The following is a 13,704-nucleotide window of genomic DNA, read 5'->3' as shown; positions in this document are numbered from 1 at the left end:
GTGACACATACAGTAAATCAACATATAGACAGTGAAATATGGGGGTAACATGCCAGGCAAGATGGTACTTTCCTACATCGTTGCCGCTTCGTTTGAAGTTTGGCCATTGTTCCTGCATATAGAGCATTTCCATAGTCCAATCGGCTGCTGACCAGGGCGTGGGTGACAGTTTTCCTGGTTTCGACGGGAATCCACTTGAAGATCTTGCGGAGCATACGGAGAGTGTTGTAGCAGGAAGAGGAGATTGTGTTGACCTGCCGAGTCATGCTGAGTGTGGAGTCCAAGATGAATCTCAGGTTGCGTGCGTGGGTGGTGGGCGAGGGTGCGGTTCCTAGGGAGGTGGGCCACTAGGAGTTGTTCCATGCTGAGGGGTTGGCGCCAAAGATGAAAATCTCTGTCTTGTCCGTGTTTAACTTGAGGCGGCTTGATTTCATCCAGTTGGCGATGGCATGAAGTCCGTTGTGGAGGTTGTTCTTTGCAGTTGTAGGGTCTTTCGTGAGGGAGAGGATCAGATGGGTGTCGTCTGCATAGGATATTATGTTGATGTGGTGGGTTCTTGCGATGTTGGCGAGTGGGGCCATGTAAATGTTGAAAAGCGTTGGGCTGAGAGATGATCCCTGGGGGACGTCACAGATGATCTTTGAGGCTTCTGACTGGAACGGTGGAAGACGGACTCTCTGGGTTCTGCTGGCGAGAAATTACGAGATCCATTCGAGAGCCTTGTCGCGGATTCCGGCGTTGTGAAGGCCTGGGCGGAGAGTGTGATGACATACCCTGTTGAAGGCTGCGGAGAAGTCCAGGAGGATGAGAGCCGCTGTTTCTCCTTCTTACTCACTGGGCTAAACCACTGCTTAATAGCCATCTCCCCCGCACACTTCCATCATTCAGCATATTTTATATATAGCTCCGACACTTACCTTAGTCTGTGCCAAGAAAGCAAAATCCAGCCAAATCTTGTGCTGCATCAAAAGACGAAAGGAAACCACGCCAAACTTTTGACTGGTTTAAATACTGATGCCAATTAATAATACATACCACACTTGTGTTAGGCGCAGATGCAGCATAGTGAAAACCTGTCAGCCACCTTCAGTTGTACAAAATAAAATTTAAAAAAAGGGTTCCATTGACATCAACGATAAGATGTTCATCTGTACGAAAGCAATGATTGCTAATATGTGTAGCTATGTCAAAATATTTAGACTAAGTACATCATCAGTCATAGGGTATGCTGAACATAACACTTAATACCATAAAAATATCATCCACAAGATACAAAGAAGTTCACAAAAATTACATGAACAGAGAGTAAAAGGATCAGCCCTCTAGGAACGTACTGAATTGGTTCAAGAGAACTGTTAACGCTGACATTTTGCTAATAAATATTCATGTATTCTGACTGTTGCATCTGAACAGAAAATGAATTAATATAGAGAAATAATAAACAACTTTGAAAATGTGCCAATTTGAGTGACCTCCAATAATCACAAAGTGTCTTTATTAACTGTTTAATAATGTAAAATTTTGTGCTTATGTTTGGATTAATGTACTAGTATGTTATATTTATGATCATGCAATTTGTATCTGCTTTGTTAATCATAGGCCTTAAAATAGCAAGGTCTTGGGCATAGTTGCATGGCTTCATATCAAGTTGCATTGCTTAGACAAGTCATATAAAATGGCTGTTTAAAGAATTAGAATTGTATTTTACCATCGCGTTGACCAGATGCTAATAGCTAAATTTCTTTCCCATGAGGACTGCTTGATAGAATATGTTGTAGTAGCTTTTGATACTTCGCAGAATTGAGGGGCATATTTATACTCCGTTTGCGCCGAATTTGTGTCGTTTTTTTCGACGCAAATTCGACGCAAAACTAACTCCATATTTATACTTTGGCGTTAGAAGCGTCTAGCGCCAAAGTTCATGGAGTTAGCGTCATTTTTTTGCGTGAACACCTTCCTTGCGTTAATGATATGCAAGGTAGGCGTTCCCGTCTTAAAAAATGACTGCGATGCATATGCGTCGTATTTATACTCCCGGGCAAAAACGACGCCCGGGAGTGGGCGGGACTAAAAAACCCGCATTTGCGCCGGATTTTAGCGCCTGGGTCAGGGCAGGCGTTAAGGGACCTGTGGGCTCAGAATGAGCCCAGAGGTGCCCTCCCCTGCCCCCAGGGACACCCCCTGCCACCCTTGCCCACCCCAGGAGGACACCCAAGGATGGAGGGACCCACCCCAGGGACATTAAGGTAAGTCCAGGTAAGTATTTTTTTTATTTTATTTTTGTGGCATAGGGGGGCCTGATTTGTGCCCCCCTACATGCCACTATGCCCAATGACCATGCCCAGGGGACATAAGTCCCCTGGGCATGGCCATTGGGCAAGGGGGCATGACTCCTGTCTTTGCTAAGACAGGAGTCATTTCTATGGGGGATGGGCGTCGTAAAAAAATGGCGCAAATCGGGTTGTGGCAATTTTTTTGCCTCAGCCTGACTTGCACCATTTCTGGACGCCCATACGCCATTTTCCCCCTACGCCGGCGCTGCCTGGTGTACGTCGTTTTTTTTAACGCACACCAGACGGCGCCGGCGGCTAACGCCGGCTAACGTCATTCAATAAATATGGCGCCCGCATGGCGCTTCAGAATGGCGTTAGCCGGCGCTAATTGTTTTGGCGCAAAACTGCGTTAGCGCAGTTTTGCGTCAAAAAGTATAAATATGGGCCTTAGTGTGTGTAAAGGCGATGTTCCCAGGAATGAACAATGGATGCACTGACTGGAGTATAAGGTGATGCAAAATTGTTTCAATCAAAAAAGTACACTGTTCCAAAAGGTACAAAGCAACACGGAAAAACTCTAGAGGTTTCTGGTATGAGTTAATTCCAAAGCAAAGGCCCTCATGTATCATCATTGGGCTTACTCCAACTTTTCTTTACCCTTTAGATTCATCGCATCATTTTGGCTAAGTGACCCCCATAAGGGTCCCCTCAGACATTGCAGTGCCAGTCTGACGTGGAGCAAGCCCAATGATGACACATGAGGGCCTTTGCTTCTGAATTAACTCATACCTGAGACCTTTAGAGTTTTTCCGTGTGGCTTTGTACCTTTTGGAACAGTGTACTTTTTTGATTGAGTATGTACACTGGACCAGTTAAACTCCCAGTCCCTCCTGTTTTTTTAGATGTAAAATTGTTACCTGACAAGCCCAACGACGGGAACAGGAGAAGAGGAGCCAGTCAACATGTGAGAGACAGTTTAGTTATATCTTAGATTTGAGGTTCTACTTTCATTGAACTAAATGTAAACGTAACATTTTTTGACCAATAGCTACGTGGAAAGAAGTTTTAGGGAATCAAAGTTATCAAGACTGTACTGAGAGGAGACACCCACACTTTTTTCCTAACCGTCTCAAGAGGAGACGCGCTTAACTTTTTCCTAACTTTGAGGCCAAGAAGCGACATTGCTATCTTGAAATTTGTTGCTAAGTCCCGATGTCTTGCTGACCGAACAGAAGTCCAATTGACAAAGTCTGTCGCAGCTTGCTGAACCATACTGAGAGATGGTATAAGACTATGTTACTGATTGACATGTCTATTTGCATTTGTCTTTAGGTACCAACCGCTAATTTTGATAGAGCCATATTTAGATGTTTTTCCAAATCTGTGTTGACTAAATTGTTTTGCATGAAGCCCAAACATGTCATTCTAATCAGAAGGTTAGTAAGGAGACTCACTGATGATGCTTGCTAAATATTAACAATAGTCAATGTCTTTTCTTTCTTTTAATCTAAATGTATGCTATTTCTATTGTGCAGTTATTCTTGCTATTGATTTGTACTGTAACCCTGGAATGTGTAGTGGTCCATGCATTGATCAAATTGAGATTCTTTAGACGATTCGGTCAACCAGTATTGTTTCTGTATGTGTATCATTTGATTTTGAGACTAAGGGCCACATATACAAATATTTGGAATTGCGATTTCCTAATTGCGATTCCATGTGAATCGCAATTAGGGAATCACAATTGCAAATGTAAGAAACTCCACTGAGTTTCTTTTGTGATTCCCAGCGGGTCACAAATAGACCTGCCTCATTATTATTAATGAGGTAGATGGCAATTTGCGGCCCACCAGGAATCACAAAAATCTCAGGGATGGTGGCCTGCTGGTGTCAGCAGACCACCATGTCTGTGATTGCTTTTAAATAAATACATCTTTTTTTTTTTAAATGCAGCCCATTTCCCTTAAAAGAAAACAGGCTGTGTTTGAAAAGAAAATAAGAAAACGTTTCACTTACATTTTTTAAGAGTCCGTGGGACCACTGCCTTGTCCACTGCCTGATCTTAAAAAACATTTTTGCATGCATTCACAAAGGGGAAGGGGTCCCTCTTTGCGAATGGGTTAGCATTAATTTGAAATTGGTGCTAACTGCGATTGTTTTGCAAACACATTCGTGGTCACAAAACAATCATACATACCATTTAGATTCAGTATTGGGAAGGAACGCCCTGGGCATGCCCCTTCCTAAAACCGAATCACAAAACCCAAATTGCAATTTGGTACAAGTTACCGGCTCGTAGTTTGGGCTGTGTACATCCCAATAAGCATTTTTCCAGTCGCAAACGGGCCGATTCTGCAAATCGCACCGTTTGCGACTAGAAAAATGCTTTGTACATGTGGCCCTAAGTTACATGACATTAGCATTGTTAATATAGGGAAATAAACACTCTAACTTTTAGATAAAAGGCATGGTTATTCATGGAGAAGGGGTCATGGTGCGTGGAAATTACTGACTTCCTAGATTATTGATCCTACTGCTTGATATTGTTATTGATTGTTATTGAAAGTGACTCTTATGGTGGGAACTACTCTAAGCGCAGTCAAAAGGTCCATCGAACCTCTAGCGCGTCCCCTTATAAATTAATGACAAGAATCCAAATAAGGTCAGACGAGTTAACAGTGATGGTAGTAGAGTATGATGGTTGGTCTCCTTAACCCCTTCGCTGCCAGGCTTTTCCCCCCTCCGGTGCCAGGCCTTTTTTTGGCTCTTTGGGGCAGTTCGCGCTTAGGCCCTCATAACTTTTTGTCCACATATGCTAGCCATGCCAAATTTGCGTCCTTTTTTTCCAACATCCTAGGAATTCTAGAGGTACCCAGGCTTTGTGGGTTCCCCTGGAGGAGGCCAAGAAATTAGCAAAAATATTGTGAACATTTCGTTTTTTTCAAAAAATGGGAAAAAGTGGCTGCAGAAGAAGGCTTGTGTTTTTTTCCCCTGAAAATGGCATCAACAAAGGGTTTGCGGTGCTAAAATCACCAGCTTCCCAGCTTTCAGGAACGGGCAGACTTGAATCAGAAAACCCAATTTTTCAACACAAATTTGGCATTTTACTGGGACATACCCCATTTTTATGATCTTTTGTGCTTTCAGCCTCCTTCCAGTCAGTACAGAGATGGGCGTGAAACCAATGCTGGATTCCAGAAACCTAAACATTTCTAAAAAGTAGACACAATTCTGAATTCAGCAAGGGGTAATTTGTGTAAATCCTACAAGGGTTTCCTACAGAAAATAACAACTGAAAAAGAAAAATGCTGAAATTGAGGTGAAAAAAACAGCAATTCTTCTCTACGTTTTACTCTATAACATTTTCCTGCAATGTCAGATTTTTCAAAGCAATATATCGTTACGTCTGCTGGACTCTTCTGGTTGCGGGGATATATAGGGCTTGTTGGTTCATCAAGAACCCTAGGTACCCATAGCCAATAAATGAGCTGCACCCTGAAGTGGGTTTTCATTCTATACCGGGTATGCAGCAATTCATTTGCTGGAATATAAAGAGTGAAAAATAGCTATCAAGAAAACCTTTCTACTTCCAAAATGGGCATAAGATAAGGTGTTGAGGAGCAGTGGTTATTTGCACATCTCTGAATTCCGAGGTGACCATACTAGCATGTGAATTACAGGGCATTTCTCAAATAGACGTCTTTTTTACACACTCTCTTAGATTTGGAAGGAAAAAATGTTGAGAAAGACAAGGGCCAATAACACTTGTTTTGCTATTTTATGTTCCTCCCAGTCTCCCGATAAAAATGATACCTCACTTGTGTGGGTAGGCCTAGCGCCCGCAGCACGAAATGCCCCAAAACGCAACGTGGACACATCATATTTTTCGACAGAAAACAGAGGTGTTTTTTGCAAAGTGCCTACCTGTAGATTTTGGCCTCTGGCTCAGCTGGTACCCAGGGAAACCTACCAAACCTGTGCATTTGTGACAACTAGAGACCTAGGGGAATCCAAGATGGGGTGACCTGTGGGGCTCTGACCAGGTTCTGTTACCCAGAATCCTTTGCGAACCTCAAAATTTGGCTAAAAAAACACATTTTCCTCACATTTCGGTGACAGAAAGTTGTGGAATCTGAGTGGAGCCACAAATTTCCTTCCACCCAGGGTTCCCCCAAGTCTCCCGATAAAAATGATACCTCACTTGTGTGGGCAGGCCCCAGGGGGGGCAGAAATGGTCTAAAATAAATTTGCCCCCCCAACCCTCAACCCTCCCCCCCGGGAGGGACCCTTGCCTATGGGGTCGCCCCCCCCCTGCGTGACATTGGCGCAAAAAAAAAAAAAACGGTGCCTAGTGGTTTCTGCCCCCTTGGGGGCACATTGACCTAAAATCGTCCGATCTGCCCCCAAGGGGGGCAGAAATAGTCTACATACAATTTTCCCCCCAGGGGAGCTACCCTTGCATAATGGGTCGCTCCCTATCTCTAAAATAAAAAAATAAAAAATAAAAACACACAAAAAAAAATTGCCCGGGCGCCTAGGGGTTTCTGCCCCCCCTGGGGGCAGATCGGCCTAATAACAATAGGCCGATCTGCCCCCAGGGGGGCAGAAATGGCCTAAAATAAATTTGCTCCCCCACCCCACCAACCCTCCCCCCGGGAGCGACCCTTGCCTACTGGGTCGCTCCCCTTGCGTGACATTGGGGAAAAAAAAAAAATCCCCGGTGCCTAGTGGTTTCTAAATAAAATTTTCCCCTCCTGCGGAACGACCCTTGTCCAAGGGGTCACTCCCCATCTGTAAAACAAACACAAAAAAAAAGCCCCGGTGCCTAGTGGTTTTTGCCCCCCTTGGGGGCAGATCGGCCTTATCAAAATAGGCTGATCTGCCCCCCAGGGGGGCAGAAATGGCCTAAAATAAATTCCCCCTCCCCAGGGGAGCGACCCTTGCCTAAGGGGTTGCTCCCCTTGCGTGAAATTCCCGTAAAAAAAAAAAACTCCCTGGTGTCTAGTGGTTTCTGTCCCCCTTGGGGGCAGATTGGCCTCATAAAAATAGGCCAATCTGCCCTCAAGGGGTGCAGAATTGGCTTAAATATAATTTGCCCCCTCGGGGAGCGACCCTTGCCTAAGGGGTCACTCCCCAACTCCAAAAACACAAAACAAAACAAAAAAAATAAAATGATCCCTGGTGCCTAGAGGTTTCTGCCCCCCGTGGGGGCATAAAAGGTCTTCCAAAAAAATGCCCCCCCGGGAGCGACCCTTGCCCAAGGGGTTGCTCCCTTATGCCAATTTAAAAAAAAACAAAAAAAATCCCTGGTGTCTAGTGGGCGTTTCAAAAGCCGGATCGCTTTGCAATCTGGCTTTTGAAACGCTCAGAGAGACTTCAAAGGGAAGGAAATTCCTTTCCTTCCCTTTGAAGCCTCTCTGGGCCTCCCCCACGTGATCGAAAGAGAAATGCTTTGCATCGCGCTGTAAACTGAGCTTCCAGCGCGATGGGAGGAGGCCCTCTGTGATTGTCAGTGCGCGATGCGCGCTGACGTCACGGGGGTGGGGAGGGGTCGGGGGTGGAAGGGGAAGGGCTTCCCCTTCCATCCCTGCCTTGGGGGGGGGGGGGGGGGGAGCACATGGGGGCATCACTAGCGCTCCCCCCAGTTCCCGGGTGCAGGACGAGGTGATCTCATCCAAGGCACCCAGGAACCGGTGCCTTGGACGAGATCACCTCGTCCAAGGCACCGTAGGGGTTAAGAGCCCATCATAAATGCCTGGCATATGGGTAGTCTCCTTAAGAGCCCATCATAACTCATTTTGCCCCCACAGAAAGTAAGTGAGAAATAGCAGGTACCCATAGATTGTAGTGGGGTAATGGATAATCCCCTAAAGAGGAAATAATGTGTAGATTGGTAGGAGAAATTGGTGAGAGTTTGGATTTTCAGATTTAATGATACAAAGTGGAGAGAAAATGTGCCCCTAAGAACTTAGAATGACATTCCCAGAACCTTGGAGCTTGTAATGATTGATTGAGGATGTTCTCGGCTTTCTGTGACAGTATGAATGGAATATGTTTTGCGCTTGCACAGCTTATGCACATCACTGGTAAATTGTGATGTTTGTGAGGATTAGGGAGTCTGCGTACTCCAAATGAAGTTGTTGAAGAATTTTGCGTACTCCGAATGAAGTAGTTGAAGTAGTTTGCATACTGTGAAGTGTGAGAGTAGGGAAGTTGTCGAACTTCACATGTGTGTGGTGCTTTGCGCTCAAAGTTGTTTCTATACGGGCCCTGAGAGGTCTAAGACACTGGAGTTTATTGAAAAGTGTATGAGACACTTGTTTTTTGTTGTAATTTGTCTGTTTAGTAGGTCGATCAGGCATGGTCGACAAGTCAGAGCGTGAGTCAAAGTGAGTGAAATACTTTTTCGACTGAGATCTGGTGAGTCCTATGGGAACCAGGACAGACTCACTGATGAGTTGAGAGTAAAATTTGCAGGTCGGATTTTGCTTGAAAATCAGGCGTGTGTGTGTAATGTCATTGGAGCTGCGATGGGATAGGTTGGTTAGTGAAAAGGGTCACGCACTGATTGGTGGACAACCATGAAGTGCAATTGGTTGAGAAGGTCAGTAAAAAGTATTCTGGGATTGAAAGTCACTTCCTGATTTGATTTAGAATAACATAAAGGTCAGATAAATTACATTTTTCAAAGCTTTAAAGAGTGCCCTAACGGGAGATATGTATGTTACAACGAGTATAGGAGATATTGCACCGCCAGAAGGTATACCTGTTTACATTGGATTCAAAGAGAAGGGTGCTGCGCCATGTCTTTGACTGAAACAATGGTGCAAAGTGACATAGGCAGATACGAGTTTAGCATTTCCTGCTCGTGGAACATTTAATCTGAGGATCTTAGAGAATTTGAGGAGGGAGCTATATGATTTAAAACCTGCTCTGAGGCCAGCACAGTTTGAGGCGCTATCAATTTGGGAATTAGTAGCCAGACAACAACAGCAGCAGAAGTTTGAGAGAAGAATGAGAAAGGCATAAAAGACACCAGCGGAGGCTAGATGGGACAGCGATCAGAAATTTTGGAGAGCCAAGACTTTATAGGGAATTAAGTTGCTTCCTGCAATTACACAGGACAGCGAGAGAGAAGAAAGGAAAGCTACCAGAAAGACAAACCGATGTCCGTCCGAGAGTAGGGAGCAGAGATCAAAAGAGTTTAGGAGACCTTTAACACTTGAGTAAGAGTAAGGTGATGATGAGTTCTTTTTACAGTTACTGAGAACTCGTCCCCCACCATATGCAGTGCAAGAGAACAGTCCAGGTACTAGTGTAAGCGCTTTGGCATCAACACCAGTTAACAGGATGACGAGTCCAGTACAGATTAATCCTAACCTGACACAGAGTCCACTGCAGAGCAGTCATAATCTGCCTACTACATTGGCAGCTCAAAATCCAAAGCCACAGCTGAATGTCCCCAGAATTTACCCTGATGTACCTATTATAGATACAGCAACCAACTTGATGGTACAGTCAGGACAAGTTTACCAGAAGCCAACGTTTGTCCAGGTAGAGTGCACCCCAAACCTGATGTCCCTGATACAGTCACAGACAGTCCCACGATACACCCCTATAACAGGATCACAGGCAGAAATGTTCACCTTGACAAATCAGAGTACAGGAATAGTGCACCCACGAGAGCCAAATGTTAGACCAACCACAGATGCAGTGTCAGTACCAGTTGCCGTAGGTCCAGTTATACCGGTGTTTTCTCAGGGAAATAATGAGTACAGTGAACAGAATTCTCTCAGTCCGAGAGTAGAAAGGGAGAGATACAACACAAATGCATGAATGACAACACCCATGAGACCAATGTTTGATGGGACAGGTCAGTTAATTGACTTAAGCCCTTTCAGGACTCCTTCAAATAAGTTAGATCATACATTCAAATCCAAGCATAGTGAGACATGAAACCCCAAATCTGACTATACAAGAAATGTCAGATGTGAGTTGCAACAACGTTACCTTACAGGGTTTGACAGCTCAGCAATTAACCGAATGGTTAGAGAGATTGAACAGAACACAGGAAGATTCACGTGCAGGAAGTGCCCTGGATTAGACCAGGCTTAGACTAGAGACAGAAGACCTAATTGAGGGAACTACCAGCTTGAACAGGATCGACGCGTTCAAGGAAAATGAGTTGCGTTATCTATGCAAACTGATTACTAACAAAGCAGGGAGAGTCCATCAGAAATTAGCAGACCTAGCAGAAAAATATGACATAGATGTCCAGGAAACAAACCATCTGAAGAGGAGTTACAGATTAGCTTTTGATTCAAAAGATTTTGAGAATGTGATAATACCAGGAATGAAAATTCATCTTAGAGAATTAATACAGAGCATTCAAACATGGTGAGCATTAGACAAGTGGGAAGGCAGATAGGTGAAGAAAAGAGACAAGAAGAAAAGGGATTCTGCAAATCTTACTGCAAATGTGCAGCAGGTTGAAGACCTAGTAAAAATGTTACCAATGAGAGAAATTCCAGGAGGGAATTTTGTCCATATCTCTTGGAGATGAAGTGATATTCTGTCATTTACAAATGTTCATCCCATATTGACAGAGAAGCCAGTAGAATGGTACCAGCAGACCGACAGGTTTGTAAAACTCGCAAAATGCCTGTAGAAGGATTTGAACACCCTGATAGAGATAGTAATTCCAGCAGATTTATAGAGTGAATGCAAGAGGAGAGTAGATTGGCCAACAAGGGAACCAGAGAGAGACCCAATCACAGGTGCACCATCTCCCAAGGTGATGAAATATTATTATACAGTGATTGAGTTTTTGAAAATAAGAACTTTCCCTGAGAACATTGACTGGCAGAGAATAGACAGGACAGCTCAGGAAGCGAAAGAGTGAATACATGTGTACTATGAGAGATTGTAGCAGGCATTTAAACATTACCGTGGTACAGAAACAATTGAGCCAAAAGACATGATTTGTTTTGTGTTGAGATTTGTAGAATGATTAAGACCTGAAATTAGCCAGAAGTTTAAGAGTTATATGATTTGCTGGCAAGCGAAGCCAATTGATGAGGTATTGCTGTATGCTAAGTACTGTAGCAACAAGATTGAGTTGAACAGAGGAAGTTCAAAGAGAAGGCAATGGTGATGCAGACTAAAGTGGCACAAACAGGGATGCAGGGAAATATTCCACAGCAACAGCAGCAGGAAAATTTGGTATTTCAAAATCATGCGAGAGGTAGAGGTCATGGAGGAATGGGAAACGGAAACCGTAGTCCTGATTTGAGAACTGTATTGGTTCAGACTGATATGCAGTGAATGAAGAGATTGTTGCCATGTCACGCTTGCGGAGGGATCGGACATTGGAAGCAGGAGTGTCCGATGTTGGTACAGGAATGTGTCGTTCAGCAAACAAGTGACATCAATTCATTTCAAAACACGAGAGGACCAAGAATGAGAGGTCATAATCCAAATTTTCAAAGCAATGTGGATCAGATGCAAAATGTTCAACCCATGCAACAGGTGCAAATGCCATATATGCCAATGGCTCAGTCGTAGCCAATGCAACAGCAGGTGTAAATGGTACCTAGACAGCAAATCCAAATACCTCAAGCCCCAATGGAGCAGCATCAGGTGATACTTCCTCAACAGGTCACTAGTCAAAGGGTTAGACAGAGTAATAACACAGTACACCAATTTCCATTAAACCGTGAAAATGGAATTAATGATGATTGGGTGAATGAGAGTTTGACCGAAGAAGAATGTGTACTTGTAGCTTCCTTAGAAGTAGATCAGAAAGGTCCAAATATGAAGGGTAATGTAATGGGTCACAAAGTTTCATTCTTGGTTGACACAGGAGCTACACACTCTACAGTGAGAACTGCAGAAGTTCCACATTTGCCCCTTCCAAGAAAAACAGTCCAGATTGTAGGAGTAGCAAATCGGTATTTGACCAACCCAATTACAGAACCAGTTTGGGTTAAAATTGGCAATTTTAAGGGATTATACAAATTCGTAGTTTGTGACTCAAGTCCGGTATCCCTAATGGGAAGGGACTTGTTGGGTAAAACAAGGTGTCCGTTTACTTGCTCAAATGATGGAATTGAGTTTCAGATAAATAGCGATGATGAGGATGACCCAGCTCCAGAAACAGTCTGTGAAACAATAAATGAGGAGTACCCTCTGATTAGGTTCTTTCTAGTAAAGGATCTTCTTTCTGGTTTGCAAGGAACAGTTAAAGTGTGGGATCTGACAGGAAAAGACATTGGCATGATAAAAGGAGTTGAACCAGTTAAGGTCCCATTAAAGCCAAACGCAATTGTTCCCCAGATTCCCCAGTACCACATGACACTGAGAAAGTTGCTCCCATAATTGCAGAATTTGTGAACAAAGGGGTTTTGAAAGAAGTATTGAGCAGTCCGTGTAATTCACTGATAATGGGATTGAGAAAGCCCGGTGGGAAAGTTCGAATTGTTCAAGATTTGAGGAAAATAAATAATATTGTGAATAAATGTTGTCCCGTGATGCCAAATCCAGCAGTGATTTTGTTTCAGATTCCATGCGATGCTGAATGGTTCACCGTAATAGACCTGTCACAAGCATTCTTTTCTGTACCTCTTCAAGAGGATAGTCGATTTCTCTTCTGTTTCAAATTTTTAGATCAAGTCCGCTGTTGGTTTAGAATTCCTCAGGGGTTTTCAGAATCACCTTCCATTTTCAACCAGATTTTGAAAAAGGACTTGGGGTCATTGGAAATGCCTTTCCAATTGGCATTGGTACAGTACATTGATGATTTGTTGGTTGCGTACTGGACCATTTAGGAAAGAATGGTCATAAAGTGCCCCAAGCTAAATTGCAAGACTGCCAGAAAGAAGTGAAATATTTGGGTCACTAGATTGAGAAGGGAATTAGGAAAATATCCAGAGCAACGGTCACAGCCATATTGCAGTTGAGTTCCCCAGCCACACAGAGGGAGGCAAGGATGTTTTTGGGAATAGTAAGCTATTTTCACCAGTGGATTCCCAACTTTTGAGTTATTTCAAAGCCATTGCAGAAGCTGACTCACAAAGGAATTACTGATCCCCTAGTGTTAGATCAGGCGTATATGAAAGCATTTTCTGAGTTGAGAGAGAGATTTTGTGCAAAGCCCCAGCTTTGGGAACGCCTGACTACACAAAACCCTTTATGTTGTTCTGTCCTGAGCGTGATGCATGTTCTTTGTCTGGCTGAATGCAAGTCCATGATGGTGTAAACCGCCCAGTAGCATATTTTTCAGCTACTCTGGACCCAGTTGCAGCATCTTAACCAGGCTGTTTGCATTCAGTCACCGCAGTTGGACAGAGCCTCGCTCAGTGTGAGGGCATTGTGATGGGATATCCCCTGACTATTATAGTCACTCACTCCATTGAAGTTTTACTTACCATGA

This window comes from Pleurodeles waltl, chromosome 3_1 (assembly GCF_031143425.1).
Source record: "Pleurodeles waltl isolate 20211129_DDA chromosome 3_1, aPleWal1.hap1.20221129, whole genome shotgun sequence".
Lineage (NCBI taxonomy): Eukaryota > Metazoa > Chordata > Amphibia > Caudata > Salamandridae > Pleurodeles > Pleurodeles waltl.
The sequence above is the reverse complement of the archived record's forward strand: the minus strand, read 5'-3'. Positions refer to the sequence as shown.